The 17,445-nt window shown below is 52.5% G+C and overlaps 1 long non-coding RNA gene across 1 annotated transcript; it reads right to left on the bottom strand.

Annotated features, from left to right (window-relative positions):
• Positions 1–4,110: 4,110 nt before the first annotated feature.
• LOC132541166 (uncharacterized) lies at positions 4,111–14,200 on the bottom strand. The gene is made up of 3 exons (XR_009552333.1): positions 13,952–14,200; positions 10,027–10,190; positions 4,111–4,306 (listed from the first exon to the last, which is right to left on the bottom strand). It is a non-coding gene; the product is annotated as an uncharacterized LOC132541166 (long non-coding RNA).
• Positions 14,201–17,445: the final 3,245 nt, after the last annotated feature.

Genomic DNA, 17,445 nt, shown 5'->3' with positions numbered 1-17,445 from the left:
TAAAAAAGAAAGTGTAAATATATACAAACATAGACCTTTGTAGAAATTATAGTTCACTCCTATCTCCAGCCTTGGGAGAACTGCTGTAGCTTCCAGTGCAGGGACTGGGGATCCAGAACTCTGGTGTTAAGACCAGTGTGGAGTTGTGCCCCTGTTATCTTTTAATTTTGTAAATCAATATTAAATCACTAATAAGTTTTTCAAAAAAAAAATTTGAGCACTATTTTTTTTACTACCTCCAGAGGTATTTCTGGGCTCTGACACTCTGAATCTATTTTTCCTAGCAGCCATTTTTTTTTTCTATTTTGTTTGACAGGACAGACAGGAATTGAGAGGGGAGGTGGGGAAGTGAGGCCTCAAACCTGGGTCCCTGCTGGGTGCATGGTAACCTGTGCCCCACCAGGGGTACCACCCACCACCCGGCCTCCCAGCACTATTTTCTGGGTCATTTGAAAAATATGTATTAATATTTTACTTAGTTAATTTGTACAGACATGGAAGTTGAGTGGGAAGGGATTGATGGGAATTCCTCTCTGAATTCCTCCCCACCGGCAGAAATAAGAACTTCTAAAGCTAAGGGTGAAAGCTTGCACTCCAGTTCCCCTGGGACTCTGCATTCCAGTCCCCTGGGACTCTGCATTCCAGTTCCCTGGGACTCTGCACTCCAGTTCCCCTGGGACTCTGCATTCCAGTTCCCCTGGGACTCTGCATTCCAGTGCCTCCCGGGAGTCTGCATTCCAGTTCCCTTGGGACTCTGCATTCCAGTTCCCCTGGGACTCTGCACTCCAGTTCCCCTGGGACTCTGCACTCCAGTGCCTCCTGGGACTCTGCACTCCAGTGCCTCCTGGGACTCTGCATTCCAGTGCCTCCTGGGACTCTGCATTCCAGTTCCCCGGGACTCTGCATTCCAGTTCCCCTGGGACTCTGCATTCCAGTTCCCCTGGGACTCTGCACTCCAGTTCCCCTGGGACTCTGCACTCCAGTTCCCCTGGGACTCTGCACTCCAGTTCCCCTGGGACTCTGCACTCCAGTTCCCCTGGGACTCTGCACTCCAGTTCCCCTGGGAGTCTGCACTCCAGTTCCCCTGGGAGTCTGCACTCCAGTTCCCCTGGGACTCTGCACTCCAGTTCCCTGGGACTCTGCACTCCAGTTCCCTGGGACTCTGCATTCCAGTTCCCCTGGGACTCTGCATTCCAGTTCCCTGGGACTCTGCACTCCAGTTCCCCTGGGACTCTGCATTCCAGTTCCCTGGGACTCTGCATTCCAGTTCCCCTGGGACTCTGCACTCCAGTTCCCCTGGGACTCTGCACTCCAGTTCCCTGGGACTCTGCACTCCAGTTCCCCTGGGACTCTGCATTCCAGTTCCCCTGGGACTCTGCACTCCAGTTCCCTGGGACTCTGCACTCCAGTTCCCCTGGGACTCTGCACTCCAGTTTCCTGGGACTCTGCACTCCAGTTCCCCTGGGACTCTGCACTCCAGTTCCCCTGGGACTCTGCACTCCAGTTCCCCTGGGACTCTGCACTCCAGTTCCCTGGGACTCTGCACTCCAGTTCCCCTGGGAGTCTGCACTCCAGTTCCCCTGGGACTCTGCACTCCAGTTCCCTGGGACTCTGCATTCCAGTTCCCCTGGGACTCTGCACTCCAGTTCCCCTGGGACTCTGCACTCCAGTTCCCCTGGGACTCTGCACTCCAGTTCCCCTGGGACTCTGCACTCCAGTTCCCCTGGGACTCTGCACTCCAGTTCCCCTGGGACTCTGCACTCCAGTTCCCTGGGACTCTGCACTCCAGTTCCCTGGGACTCTGCATTCCAGTTCCCCTGGGACTCTGCATTCCAGTTCCCTGGGACTCTGCACTCCAGTTCCCCTGGGACTCTGCATTCCAGTTCCCTGGGACTCTGCATTCCAGTTCCCCTGGGACTCTGCACTCCAGTTCCCCTGGGACTCTGCACTCCAGTTCCCTGGGACTCTGCACTCCAGTTCCCCTGGGACTCTGCATTCCAGTTCCCCTGGGACTCTGCACTCCAGTTCCCCTGGGACTCTGCACTCCAGTTCCCTGGGACTCTGCACTCCAGTTCCCCTGGGACTCTGCACTCCAGTTCCCTGGGACTCTGCACTCCAGTTCCCCTGGGACTCTGCACTCCAGTTTCCTGGGACTCTGCACTCCAGTTCCCCTGGGACTCTGCACTCCAGTTCCCCTGGGACTCTGCACTCCAGTTCCCCTGGGACTCTGCACTCCAGTTCCCTGGGACTCTGCACTCCAGTTCCCCTGGGACTCTGCACTCCAGTTCCCCTGGGACTCTGCACTCCAGTTCCCTGGGACTCTGCATTCCAGTTCCCCTGGGACTCTGAACTCCAGTTCCCCTGGGACTCTGCACTCCAGTTCCCTGGGACTCTGCACTCCAGTTCCCCTGGGACTCTGCATTCCAGTGCTCCTGGGACTCTGCACTCCAGTTCCCTGGGACTCTGCACTCCAGTGCCCCTCTGCTTCCCCTCCCCAAGTTGCCCCACCCCACACTGTCACCCTGTTGCTGCAGCCTGCTGTCCTAGCTTGTCTTCAGGGGACAGCTGCAGGATCACTGTCCCCTCTGACCAGGAATCACCATGTGGCCTCACCCTTGTTTTGCCCAGCAGGGGCAGCCAGCCCCCGTGACCTCCCCAAAGATGCGAGGTCCCTTCAGCCTTCCACTTCTCCCCACCTCGCCCAGACCTGCCTGGCACAGCTAAGCCCTCAGGTCCAGCATCTACACACTCTCCCTTCCTTGAGCCTCTGCTGGCTTGGAACTTGCTTATTCACTCAGAGGAACCTGGTCCTGTTCTCTGACACTGCAAGGTGACACCCTCTGTCCTCAGCACCTGGAAGGGCCAGGACACAGTTCTCCTATCTCTGAGACCCATGGGGTGGGGGGGACACACAGGTATGACTGTGACTGGCAACTAAGCACTCATTCCTCTTCCTTGCAGGCCAATAACCCGAAGCAACCATCCCTTCAGAAACCAAAAAACATCAAGGGTGAAGAAACAGCTCACTCTCATTTCGATATCACCTGCTCTGCCCTGTGGGCAAACCAGGTTTGAGCCCGGCTCCCAATCACTGAAGAAAACTTTGGTGCTATGGCTTCAGTCTCTCTCTCATTCTTGCTCTCTCTCTCTCTCTAGCTTAGAAAAATGTATTTGATCACAAGGTCCTGAAAGCCGATTATCAAAGTCTCTTCATCCAGCTCCCTCTATTTCAAGACACAGAAGTCCAGTCCTGCCAAAAATCATGGCTGGGGTCACCCGTCCCAGCAGGACCCCACAGGGCTTTGAGCAGACCTTACCAAGAGCTGCCCCCAGAGTCACCTGGGCTCCTGGCTTCCTGAACCTTAGCCCAAGGCCTACAGTCTCCCCACAAGCAGTTCCTTTCCTGCTAACAGTGTCCAGTCGATTTCTACTATTTGCAGAGAGAGGGAGCCCTCTGTTGATTCTCTATACCCCATGTCACAGACTCTCACACTCACAGCCGAGAGCCAAACCCACAAACACCCAGCCCTGTGGGAAAAGCGCGTGGGTGCCACTCCCTCCCACAAATCACAAGAACAGCTGGGCTGCGAGCTGCTGAAGTGACGTTCTTGATTCCTCCCTTGTGTCAGCAACAGAAGAAAAGCGAACCGAAAAGCCACGCGGGGGTGTAGCCTTTTGTCTGAAATAAATAAAGGCGGCAGTGGCATGGAATAGAGCAGGTTACACAGACAGTGGGGATTTCTGCAGGCGTCAAAAATGAGCACTGAGTGCTGAAGTAGAACTAACACTGGAGGCTCACGGCTCCAGCCAGTATTCGAAGAGCCGAGGGTTTGTATCGCACCAAGAGACTGGTGAATAGAATGCGCAGTGGGCACAGAGGGCAGTGCCCAGGGTCAAACTCCCTTTAATGCACAGGAGCACACACATCAGTAGGGCTGGGGAAGGCTCGACCATTAGGGAAGATAAGCCTGGTTAGGAAAGCCAAGAGGAGAATTTCTTTTTTAATTTATAAAATGGAAACACTGACAAGACCATAGGATAAGAGGGGTACAACTCCACACAGTTCCCACCACCAAAACTCCGTATCCCATCCCCTCCCCTGATAGCTTTCCTATTCTTTAACCCTCTGGGAGTATGGACCCAGGGTCGTTGTGGGATGCAGAAGGTGGAAGGTCTGGCTTCTGTAATTGCTTCCCCGCTGAACATGGGTGTTGACAGGTGGATCCATACTCCCAGCCTGCCTCTCTTTCCCTAGTGTGTCCAGGGAAGTCAGGATGGCATCATGGTACTCTCTGGAACCTAGAGGCTAAAAAAGAGTTAAAATATGTTAGTATGCTTCTAAATCCTGCTTATAAGACCTTCTGTTTTGATCATCACATTAGGTTCGCTTGTATTACGTATGATGTATTCTATTTACATAACCACTGTTAACTAAGCACTCCCCTGCCTCCGGGACACTGGTTTAATCCTCACTGGTTTGCGCTTTCCCCTTTTCCCTGCCCCCTATCCTACATACTTCCTTGTTCCTGACTCTTCCACCTCAGGAGAGAGGCAGGAAAGAATTGTGTTGTGATTAGAAGAGATTAGATTGTTGAACCGCATCCCTGCTCATCAATAAAGAGATACTGCTTCCCAGCTCAGCCATGAGTCCCTGGTCATCTCTCTCCTGCCCGCGAGGCTATCCCGGCAAAAACATAAGGTAGAACAAATTGTTGACTAATCATGAGGAGAATTTGAACCAGCCTTGCCTAAGCAGTCAGCATGGGGAGGTGAAGGTAGATAGCATCATTGTTCTTTGAAGAGACTCTCATGCCTGAGGCTCCAAAGTCTCAGGTTCAGTCCCCCACACCACCCTAAGTCAGAGCTGAGCAGGACTCTGGTTAAAAACAAACAAACAAAATCAGTAAAACCTAAGCAGTGAACCTCTCTGCTCCACTGGACTGGTGCAGCTCCACCCCGGGCTCCCCGTCCTCCCCGTCCCCCTAAGCCTGTCCTCATTGTAGAAATCAGACCAGACCACAGACATGTCACAGACACAGACTCACGCCCACAGCCCAGAGCCAAACTCCTCTGCTCAACTCCTCACCTATCTGCCACCACCCGGCAATCTCCTCTTTTGATCCTGGGTCAAAAAAATTAAAAAAGGGGGGGCAGTCTGAGGGGTCAGGCGGTAGTGAACCAGGTTAAGCACACATAGTACAAAGCACAGGGACCTGTGCAAGGATCCCAGTTTGAGCCCCTGGCTCCTCACCTGCAGGGGGTTGCTTCACAAGCAGTTTCTCTCTCTCCCTATCTCCCCCTTCTCTCTCAATTTCTCTCTGTCCTATCCCAAATAAATCAGAAAAAAAATGGCCACAGGAGCAGTGGATTCCTAGTGTAGGCACCAAGCCCCGGTGATCAACCTGAAGGCAAAAGATAAAATTAAAAATCGGAGAGGGGGGGGAGTGGTGTTGCACCTGGTTGAGCGCACATGTTACAATGTGCAAGGTCCCGGGTTCAAGCCCCTGGTCCCCACCTATAAGGGGAGAGCTTCACGAGTGTTAAAGCAGGGTTGCAGGTGTCTCTGTCTCTGTCCCTATCTCTCTGTGTCTCTATCTCCCCCTACCTCTCGATTTCTGACTATCTCTATCCAATAAATAAAGATAATAAAAAATTTAAATAAATAAGTAAAAATAAAGGGGGTGAGCAGAAAGGACAGGAGAAGAGAGGCAGCGTGTGATGTGGGTATCCGCCATGTAGGGAAGACAGGACACCCCGGCTCAAGCCAGACCCCCACTCATGAAACGCCATTTCAGGGAAGATGTTAACTTATGTCCACTCAAGTCAGAGCCGAGCATGGTTCCCCAGCACACGGCACACAGGGCTGCCGGGAGACTCCAGGTGGGGCCAGGGTCATGCACATGCCTGTGGGGAACAGTGCTCCCAGGCACCCTGCACCCACAGTCATTACTGCATTTGCACAGCCGCCAGGGAGTCAGAAAGCGGGTTGCAAAGGGGACGGCTCAGCACCAGCTCCCTCTGGAGAGCTCCGGAAGCCTCAATTACAGGGGCAGGGTGTGTCAGCACGCCTGACATCTGGGTCACAATATCTTCCCAGAGCTGAGGGTTATACAGAGGAAATTACAGTCATTACTCCCTGGGAGGGCTGGCTGCATGAACTCTGGCTCATCTGAGATCTGGGGTTGGACTCACCTCCCTGTGAGTCTGGGAGTCAGGTGCAGGGCACCTCGCCCTCCCCTCAGGGAACCCGGCCAATGTCACCGGTGTCACTCGCTGCACTCAAACTCTGGCCACCACGAGAGGGAAGGAAAGACTGAGATTTCAAAAGATGGATGTTACCCAGGTGTGGAGTGGGATCAGCAGGCAGTGCCCTCCTGTGCCTTCTGCGGGGGGTCGGGGCGCTGTCCTAGGATGTTGGGTAATTGTGACAAGCCTCACAAAGCACCCTGCATTTCTGATACTATGGCCTATCTACATAATCATTGCTTTGCCTGAGAGATCCCCACCCATTCCATTCCTTTGATCTATCTTCTTTCTACCTCGAGACCCTCCCTGCCTGCAGGGTAATATTAATCCTACCAGTAAAAACCCTATAAACAGTTGCTAAGGAAGTTCCTACCTTTCCAGCCCACAATTGCCTTTCTCCACCCCCTTTGTAGCCATTTCCGTTTCCGACTTGCCACTTCCGGGTCTACCTTTTAAAAGTGTTGGCTCTCTGATCAATAAAGATATTGTGTTGACACTCTGCCATGAGTTCATGAGTCATTGTTCCCTCATTGCTGAGTGTCAGTCCAGGTTCTCTCCAACCCAGAGAGTACGCTCCCGGGAAGAGGCACCCTCACGCTAGCCCAGCACTCAGAGACCTCACACCCAGGGGAGGGGACACAGCAGGGAGTGAGGGAGCAGATGGCACTGGTGCTGCTGAGGAGGAAGCAGAGAGGACTGTGCCCATGGGGCCAAGCCAGAGCCTAGGGCAGACCCCTCAGAAAAGGGGAAACTGATCCCAGACCTACAGGAAGCAGAGGGGGTCGCTGTCACCCAAGGAGGGTGCTTGTATGTGTCACCATACTCTTTAGGCCCCCCGTCTCTCCTCCTGTCTCTTCCAGCTGTGACCAGGGGCTTGCTTCATGGGCTGGCTGGGGGCGTTGGACAGGCCCCTCTCAGTCCTTAGCAGTGGCTTCATGCATGGCTCTTGAGTGGAGGGGGTGGTTTGGAGACATGAAGGTTTAGATGACTTTCCAGAGCTCACCCCAGAGCTGGAGAGACAGTGCAATGGCAACACCAGACTTGCATGTCTGAGGTCCCAGGTTCAATCCCCAGTACCAACATAAGACAGAAGTAGTATACTGTTGAATATAAAACATTAATTCCCCAATAAAGAAATTTAAAAAAAAAGACAGAAGTAGTCTATGGCCTCTACAAAAAGTGTGTGTGTGTATGTGTGTGTGTGTGTGTTGTGTGTGTGTGTGTGTGTGTGTGTGTTCTCCCTCTCTCTTAAAAATAAAATACCTTTTTTCTTTTGATCAGTGCCTGCATCACAAACCACTGCTCCTAGAGGCCTTTTTTTTTCCAATTTTGTTGCCCTTGTTGTTATTGTTGTTAGATAGGACAGAGAGAAACTGAAAGAGGAGGAGAAGACAGAGAGAGGGAGAGACAGACAGACACCTGGGCCAGACGGTGCCGCACCTGGTTGAGAGCACGTTACAATCTGCAGGGACCTGGGATGGAACCCCCCAGTCCCACCTACAGGGGGAAAGTTTTGTGAGTGGTGAAGCAGGGCTGCAGGTGTCTGTCTCTCACCCTCTCTATCCCTCCCTTCCCTCTCGCTTTCTGACTGTCTCTATCCAATAAATAAAGATAATAAGAAAGAAAGAAAGAGAGAGAGAGAGAGAGAGAAAGACACCTGCAGAGCTGCTTTACCACTTGTGAATCAACCCCCCTGCAGGTGGGGAGCTGGGGGCTCAAACCTGATCCTTGCACTAGTCCTTGTGCTTTGAGCCATGTGTGTTTATCCCAGTGTGCTACTGCCCAGCCCCCAATAATAAATCACTGAAAAGTGGAGGAGTTGGGCAGTAGCATAGCAGGTTAAGCGCATGGACCAGCATAAGGATCCCAGTTCAAGCCCCCGGCTCCCCACCTGCAGGGGAGTCGCTTCACAAGCAGTGAAGCAGGTCTGCAGGTGTCTATCTTTCTCTCCCCCTCTCTGTCTTCCCCTCCTCTCTCCATTTCTCTCTGTCCTATCCAACAACGATGACATCAGTGACAAAAACAATAACTATAACAATAAAATAACAAGGGCAACAAAAGGGAATAAATAAATATTAAAAAAAAGTATTAAGTGGGGGCCCGGTGGTGGCACACACAGGTGAGCACACACACTACAGAACTCAAGAACCCAGGTTCAAGCCTCTTGTTCTCACCTACAGGGAAGGGAAGCTTCGAAAGTGAAAAAGCTGCAGGTCTCCCTCTATCCCCCTCAGCTTCTCAATATAAATAAATTAACAACTGAAACATGTATTAATAAAAGCATTAGGAGTGCAGAGTGCACAAGCCGTCCCTCTGCCAGGTCCTAGCCTAGTCACTGTATGACGCTGTGGCCGACTGAATCAGGGAGATTTCTGCGTTAATTTTCCTCTTCTTTCTGCCTTAATGTCTCAAAAAAAAAAGTGTATTTCTGCTTATCTCTGTCTCTATCTGAAAAAGTTAACCTGAGGGGGCTGGACGGTGGCGCACCTGGTTAAGTGCACACACCACAGCGCACAAGGACCTGGGTTCAAGTCCCTGGTCCCCACATGCAGGGGGGAAGCTTCACAAGTGGTGAAGCAGGGCTGCAGGTGTCTCTCTGTCTCTCCTCTCCTCTCCTCTCAATTTCTCTCTGTCTCTATCCAATAATAAATCAATTTTTAAAATGTTTTAGAAAAAGAAAGAAGAAACTTAAAAAAGAAAAAGTGAACCTGGAGCAATGAAGCCCTAGAGCTGACACAATCGTGTGTGTGTGTGGGGGGGGGTAGGTCAAGGGTCCTTGAAGGCTGGGCTCAGCCTCGACACAGCCGGCTCCCCTCACAAGACAGAGCACAGTGGGAGACAACACCAGAACAGGCAGGGACTCCAAGGCAGCCCTGAGCTCACAGCTCTCCCTGCAGAGAAAGGCCCATGAGTTGGCCTGGCCCAAGCATACTCCCCTTCGGCACCCACTCAGCCCCCCACTGCCAGGACACAGGACCCAAGGGAAACCCCTGGAGGGCTGTGGGCAGGGAGGCAGGGTGTGGGGAGGCAGGCCCTGTTCACAGGAGGCTAAGTGTAAAGTCTGAAGGGGGTCTGCGGCAGGGCCTGTTAGCACGTCTGTTTCTGCTTGATCTCCCCCTGGGAGCCAGGCCAGACTGGAGTAATAAGGGCCTCAGGCCAGTGCAATTTTTAAAATAAAAATCCAGCTACTAACACCAAGGCTCCCAGGCCACCCTGGGCCTGTATACCAACTAGGGCCAGGGCACTGGGTAGACACAGAGGAGAAGCTGGGTAGACACAGGTGTCAGGATAGCGTGGGGGTTTGAAGAGGAGCCCCAAGAGCCAGGCCATTGGCATCCCAGCCCTGCACCCAGCCCACCCCCCAAGGGCCAGAGGCTGCCTAGGGAAATGTGTAGGCTGCCTGTCCCTCCCAACCAGAGCAGGAAGAAGAAACAAAGAGGAAGGGAAAATGTTGTATGCTTTACATTGGGTTGTTCTAGCTCTCCCCCTGCCAAGAAAATTGGTTCAGTCCTGCTAGTTTCACGGGCCCGCTTGTCCCCGCCGCAAGGAACCCCGAGAGAGTTCTAGAGTTCCAGAGTTTGAGAGTTCTTGGCGCCACCATGTGAGAAGGAGGCAGGAGAGTTTTGTTTGGTGATTAGTTTGGGTTAGTTTATGAATCGTTTCTGAATAAAGAAATACAGCTTCCCGGCCCAGCCGTATGTCTCTGGTCATCTCTGTTACCTACCCGTGAAGCTAGCCTGGCCAGCTGGAGCCTCCGAATTTTAACAACAGGATACTCACTGTTGAGGCATCATCGTCACTGCCAGTGTCAGAAGCGCAAACCATGTGCCTGGTTCTGAGTCAGAAGACTCCATGCCTCATGGTCACTGATGTTTGGGGTGGGGTCACGTCTGTCCTGAGGGTCGTCAAAGCATCCCCAGCCCAGCTGCAACCACCAGAGTCCCCTGGGGGACAGAATGGCCCCTAATTAAGAAGGAGAAAGGTGAGCCCATGTCCAGCAGAGCCCATGTCCAGCAGAGATGCAATTCCAGAAGCCAGACCGCCTGTCGTCGGCTCCCCATCAAGGACTTGGGTCCGTGCTCCCAGAGGGGGAGAGATGATTAGGGGGAGATGCCCAGAGGGCTCTGAACTCCAACTCTGTCAGGACCCGGAGAGAAGGAAAAGAGGGAGGACATTTGGATGTAGTGACAGGTGTGACTTGGAAAGGAAGAGAAGATGGCGCCATAGGGGAAAAAATGGGCAAATGTAGACCAATCTAGACAGATAGTTGTAGAAATAATAGTCAGCCCCTATCTGCAGCCTTGAGAGAACCGCTGGAACGTCCAGTGGAGGGACTGGGGCACAGAGCTCTGGTGGTGGGAACCGTGTGGAGTTGTACCCCTGTGATCCTGTAATTTTGTAAATCAATATGAAATCACTAATAAAAAAGAGAGGAAGAGACAAAGGGTTAAGAAGGAGACAGGGAAAAAGTGGGGAGGTAGCATAATGGTTACAGAAAAGACTTTTTTTTAATTGGGGGATTATGCAAAAGACTTTCATGCTTGAGGCTCTCAGGTGCCAGGCGCAAGCCCCAGGTTCAAGCCCTAGGACCACCATGAGCCAGAGCTGGGCAGGGAAGAGTAAGTCTGAGCACCTCTGTTTCAGAGGTGCTGCCTATAAGCCCGGGCTCTGCCTATAAGCCCGGGCTCCCAACGCCATGGCCCAGCCCGTAACCTGCAGGCTCACCACGCCCTGCCCACAATGACATGCCAGCAGTGACCCACAGAAGCTTGTCCTTCCTGGGGGGCAAGGGAGGTTCTTTGTCTTTATTTATCTATTAGCCACCAGGGTGATCATGGGTGCTTGGAGTCTGCACAATCACTCCAGCATCTTTTCCATAAGACAGAGAGGAATGGGGGGTGCTGGGGATGAGAGAGAGATGGAAAGAGAGATGTTGGGACCATGTGTAAGCTTAGGGAGATAGAGCTTAGGGAGAACCACCCCCATCTTTGGATGGAGGTCTGAGAAGATAACCTCTTGGTAAGTCTCTCTCAACCCAACCGAGGTGAGCATAAGGGGGGAAGCTCAGACTTGGTTCTTTCCTTCTTGACTCTCAGGCCCACAGATACCCCAGTACTTCCCTCCATTAACCGCAGGCCACATGGCCGCAGATTCACTTATTCAAAGTCACCTTCTGATCACAGAAGAACACACCTTATCACACACTCCATCACACTCCTCAGACCCCAGACAAGAGAAATTCCAAACTATATGGCTTTTTGATATCCATCTTCTCTCTGTCTCACCCTACGGGTTTAACCCCTATGCTTCTCTCAAATACCTTTGGATAATTAAGTTGCTTGCGTCATGGAGAATAACTATCTTGTATCTCATCAATTCCTGCCCCCTACTTTAGGAGCATGCCGACCGTTAAGAAACCTGTAATTTCTGACATATTTCAACAATAATTCCCTTCGTTGCTTTTCTATTTAACTCATGTCCACTTTGCTAATAAACGGACTCTAGGATTCTGGGACTCTAAGGACCCAGATTCTAGATTCACGCTAAGAGTCCCCTGGTGTCTTTTACTTCGTGTCACCCCTGTCGTGAGCGAGAAAGAACCAGCCCGTTACCTTTCCCCTGTGTTGGTATGCTTCTAAAAACCCCTTCTGTTTCATTAGTTTAATCCCCCCTGCTTAACACTATTCTATTTACATAACTACTGTATTCCATTTACATAACCACCGCAGGGCATTGGTTCAGTCCCCACTGGTTCATGATATGTTTTTGCTCCGCCCCCTCTCCTTGTCACAAGTAGACTAGTCCCTCAGCCCTCTAACCTGCTCAGCCTCTGCCTGTGCTCAGAGACAACACTCAGGGAGTAGCGCAACGGGTTAAGCGCACATGATGTGAAGCACAAGGACCGGCGGAAGGATCCCGGTTCGAGCCCCCAGTTCCCCAACTGCAGGGGGGTCGCTTCACAGACAGTGAAGCAGCTCTGAAGGTGTCTTTCTCTTCCCCTCTCTGTCTTCCCCTCCTCTCTCCATTTCTCTGTCCTATCCAACAACAATGACAGCAATAACACCAGTAATATTAACAACAATAGCAGTGATATAAAAACAAGGGCAACAAAAGGGGAAAATGGCCTCCAGGAACAGCAGATTCACAGTGCAGACACCAAGACCCAGCGATAACCCTGGAGGCAAAAGTAAGAGACAACTTTCAGTCGCAGGTATCCTGCAGAGGTGGTCAGTGCTCAGCCTGGCCCCCAGAGAAGTGCAGCACGGCCCCTGCCTCCATAGCTAAGTCCTCAGAACAGCCTTTGCCCATGAGGGAGCCTGCACGACCACAGTTGTTCACAGTCTCCTGTTGACAGAGACTCCATTCCTCCCAAGGTCGACCAGTAGAGCCCAGGACTTGCAGGCCTACAGCTCCAGGTTCAACTCCCAGCACCACACACGCTGGAGGGGTGCTTTGGTTTATTATGTAAAACCTTTTTGTGTGGGAACTAAATAAAACAGATTTTTCAAAGAGTAAAATAAACTTTGAAAATCTATGAGGGGCAAAGGACCTAGACTCTCAGGGAAAGACGGGGTGGGTGGGGAGGGCGGGCCCAAGCAAGGACACCTCACAGAGGTCACCTCCCTAACCACACACCCAGGGCAGCCTCTGCCAGAGGCTGGGACTTGGGCTGGCATCTCCGAGGGCCAGTGATGGCAGCCAGGGCCTCCTCAGGTCCCCTCTCCCCGCAGCTGTGTCCCTCTCCTGCTCTCTGTGGGTCTGAGACCGGCAACCAGGGATCTCACAGCAGCACTAGGGGAGACACTGACTTTTTTTTTTGCCTCCAGGGTTATCACTGGGGCTTGGTGCTGGCAGTACAAATCCACCGCTCCTGGTGGCCATTTTTTCCTTTTTTTTTTTTCTAATTATTGAATAAAACAGAAATTGAGAGGAGGAGATGACAGAGAGAGAAAAACAGACACCTGCAGACCTGCTCCGCCCTTTGTGAAGCACCCCCCCCTGCAGGTGAGAAGCTGGGGGCTCGAACCTGGATCCTTGCCCTTAGTACTGCGTGTGCTTGACCAGGTGAGTCACCACCCAACCCTCCAGCCACTGTCTCTTTGCTCTTGCCGACAGCCTGTAAGTCACCATCCCCACAGAGCCAAATGGAAGCAGGCTCAGGCTCACCGAGTCATCAGCTGGCCCAACCCCTGAGGGTACACCCCGCCACACACCCCCACACACAGCCTCCACAGCTCCAGCCTCCACAGAGACAGGAACACTTTGCCCTAGACCTCGGCCAGCCAAAGAGCTCCCTCACACACACACCTCGCCATTGCCCAGCGTCTGCAGGCTTCCTTCCCACCCCAGCTCACGATGGGGGAAACTGAGGCCTGTCAAGGTCAGGGAGCCTTCCCAAGCCACGTAGCCAGCAGCAGAGCTAGGAGTTTCACGGGGCCTGATTCTCCCAGTTCTAAGGACCAAGTCGTGGAGCCGCAGGCTGAGGGAGGGGTGGAGGGTGGGAGGCAGAGAGAGAGAGAGAGACCCTTCCCTTTGACCCCCAGGCAGCCTCTGCCCACCCCCAGCCCAACCTAGTGGCCCCCATCTCAGAGCCAGGCACTGGCTTATGTCAGAGTGCAAACCAGTGCAGGTTATAAACCAGCCATGCTCAGACAACCTGAGAGAGAGAGAGAGAGAGAGAGAGAAAGGACCAAGAGTTACCTACCTGCCGGAGGGAGCCCATGGAAGGCTGAATGCGGCTCAAGGCTACAGCCCACAGGTGTGTCGGTTCAGTGCTGACTCAAGGCGTTTAAGTGTGGCCAGCTGGGTGGGGATGGGGCCTGAGCGCTTGCAGACAGAGTCAAGGAGGCCCAGGGGTGGGAGAGCAGGTTGTGACCAATGAGAGGCAGGCAGGAGGGTGACCCAGAATGGGCATGCAGCCTTCAGGACTCTGCACTTTCAGACTCGGGCCTGGAACCCGGCCTGTGAAGATGCAGCCCCTGGGCACTATGCTCTCCAAGGTGGGGTGACTCAGCCCCCCCGCCCCCCCACCTTGGGATATGAGATCTTCCCAGCCAGACCACGCCCACCAGTTCCCCCAGCCCACCTGGAGACCATTACTCCAAAGGGTAGCCTTGCCCGGAGCAAGAAGCCAGGAGATTCTCCCTCCCTATGCCCTCTTCCCCTCTCAGTTTCTCTCTCTCTAACCACCAATAAGTAAATAAATATATATTTTTTAAATAAAAGTCTAGCTGTCAAGGAGGAAGAATTTGCAACAGAGGGGAAACCTCTGTGAGTCAGAACACAATTAAGTCAGTAAGGAAAAGGAAGGAATTACTGACAATTAAGTCAATAAGGAAAAGGAAGGAATTACTGACAGGTGGTTTTCTTTCCTGTTGTCACAGTATCATGTGAAATCAGATCAACATCGTATTCCTCACTTACATGAAGGAAGAGCAGGCAAAGTCATCTACAGTGGCAGAAATTTTTTTTTAAAAAAAAAAAAAGGCTGAAGGAAGGTATTATGTTAGAGGGGCAAGGTGGAAACGTCTGCATTTAGAAGTAGAGTCGCTAGAAAGATGACAAACAAACTCGAGAATGTAAATGGTCTCCATTGTGACTGGCGGGTGTCTGTCTTTGTCTAAAAATACTACTTTAAAGTGGGCATTCTACATTTCCTTGTAGAAAATTATACCCCAACTTTTAAAGATTCATTTCCAAATTTGGGGGTTTCCAATGCAGCTACTGTGCAATGCCGGTACACAGCAGGTGAGGAAATATGTTGGATTCAGTGTTTGCAGGTACGAGTCACATCAAACTCCCACAATTCCCCCACACCATTGGCTACTGTCCAGAGCTCTGTGCCGTTGGATCACCTATATCTTTATTCCAGTGGGTTTGCTGTCAGTCAGAGAGAGAGAGGCACGGGCAGCCTCTTTAGTGGTCTGTGTCTGCACTGTCTCCAGTGCAGGAATAACTTCTATCTTCCCCCTTTCAGATGTGGGATTGTTTTTTCCTCTCCCAGGGTTATTACTGTCGATGTAGACACTACAAATCCACTGCTCCTGGTAGTCATTCTTCTCGTTTTATTGGTCAGGACAGAGAGAAATTCAGAGAGGAGGAAAGACAGAGAGGGAGAGAGAAAGGCAGACCCCTGCAGACCTGTTTCGCTGGTTGTAAAGCGACTCCCCTGCAGGTGGGGAGCTGGGGGCTCGAACCGGGAAACTTGCTCAGGTCTTTGTGCTTTGTGTTGTGTGTTGCTTAACTGGGTGCGCCACCGCCCAGCGCCTAATGTGGAGACTTTATTTTTGAGAGACAGCCTGTCCTAGGCTCAATCCCCAGCTCTCTCACTTGCTCCAAGTGAGACGTGGACAAAGCAAAGGCCCACAGGTGCCTGGTTCTTTGAATGGAGGAGCAGAACCCCTCCCCTCACAAACACACAGCAGGACCACCAGGTGCAGTGAGCGTGTGCAGCTGAGTCTCTAGGCAGGCTAGTCTCACTGCAGGTTCCCACCGCAATTCTCACCTCGGGCTTCCTCCACTCAAGAAACAGCACCTCTGAAGTACAATGGGCGACATCTCAGGGTCTCTCAGCATGGTGGCGCTCAGGACCCAGCTGTCACCGCTGCCTATGCAGAAGCCAGCCTGGTCAAAACTGTGCTGCTCTAAGAAACTTGTGTAAGAATCAAGTAGCTCAGGGGGTAGGACATTAGCGCAGTGGGTTAAGCACACGTGGCGCAAAGTGCAAGGACCGGGACCCGGTTCGAGCCCCGGCTCCCCACCTGCAGGGGAGTCGCTTCACTGGTGGTGAAGCAGGTCTGCAGGTGTCTATCTTTCTCTCCCCCTCTCTGTCTTCCCCTCCTCTCTCCATTTCTCTCTGTCCTATCCAACAACAATGACATCAGTAGCAATGATAATAATAACCACAACAACCATAAAAACAACCAGGGTAACAAAAGGGAAAAAAATGGCCTCCAGGAGCAGTGGATTTGTGGTGCAGACACCGAGCCCCAGCAATAACCCTGGAGGCAAAAGAGAGAAAAAAATAATCAAATAGCTCTTTTAATAAGAACGAAATAAAAAAATGAGTTGCTGGCAACTGCCTTTCTTCCTGAGTGGGCCGTGAATGAGTGGTGTGTCTTACAGCTGACGGCTTCCAGATGTGGTGAGTATTATTATCACACATCTCTTTGTCTGCTGCAGGTGACAGGGTTATTTGTCCCCGTTTCTTTCTGCGTCTCAGCTAAGAGGGCTAGCTGCCCTGTGCTTTTGCCATGTGACTGTGTGTAGCTGCCCGTTGGAGGAGGAGAAGGAAACTCCTCCACCTCATCAGCACTGAGCTTGGCCCTGTGCCTTGGAATGAAAGTGGCAGGACAGCTCACCAGGCCCAAGGTGAAGAAACAGGGCGGGGGGGAGGGAGATTGCATCATGGCTATGTAAAGCCACTGCCATGCCTGAAGTTCCCCCGTCATGGCTATGTAAAGCCACTGCCATGCCTGAAGTTCCCCCGTCATGGCTATGTAAAGCCACTGCCATGCCTGAAGTTCCCCCGTCATGGCTATGTAAAGCCACTGCCATGCCTGAAGTTCCCCCGTCATGGCTATGTAAAGCCACTGCCATGCCTGAAGTTCCCCAGTCCCAGCTTCAGTCCTGCCCCACAGCCATAAATAAGCCAGAGCTGAGCAATGCTCTGGTAAGGAGAGGAAGGAAGGAAGGAAGGAAGGAAGGAAGGAAGGAAGGAAGGAAGGAAGGAAGGAAGGAAGGAAGGAGAAGGAGGAGAAGGGGAGGGGAGGGGAGGGGAGGGGAGGGGAGGGGAGGGGAGGGGAGGGGAGGGGAGGGGAGGGGAGGGGAGGGGAGGGGAGGGGAGGCGAAGAAAGGCGAGGCGAGGCGAGGCGAGGCGAGGCGAGGCGAGGCGAGGCGAGGCGAGGCAAGAAAGGGGAGCCTGGTGTGTCATATCTGGTTGAGTGCACATGTTACAGTGAACAAGGACCAGGTTCGAGCCCCTGCAGGGGGAAAGCTTTGCAAGTGATGAAGCAGGGCTGCAGGTGTCTATCTCTCTCTCTCTCTTTCTTTCTCCCCATTCTCTCTCAATTTCTGGCAGTCTTTATCCAATAAATAAGGATTTTAATAAGGAAGGAAGAAGAAAGGAAGGAAGGGAGGGAGGGAGGGAGGGAGGGAGGGAGGGAGGGAGGGAGGGAGGGAGGGAGGGAGGGGCATGGG

This window comes from Erinaceus europaeus, chromosome 11, assembly GCF_950295315.1.
Source record: "Erinaceus europaeus chromosome 11, mEriEur2.1, whole genome shotgun sequence".
NCBI lineage: Eukaryota > Metazoa > Chordata > Mammalia > Eulipotyphla > Erinaceidae > Erinaceus > Erinaceus europaeus.
Note: the sequence above shows the minus strand (reverse complement) of the source record. Positions and strands in the feature narration are given on the sequence as shown.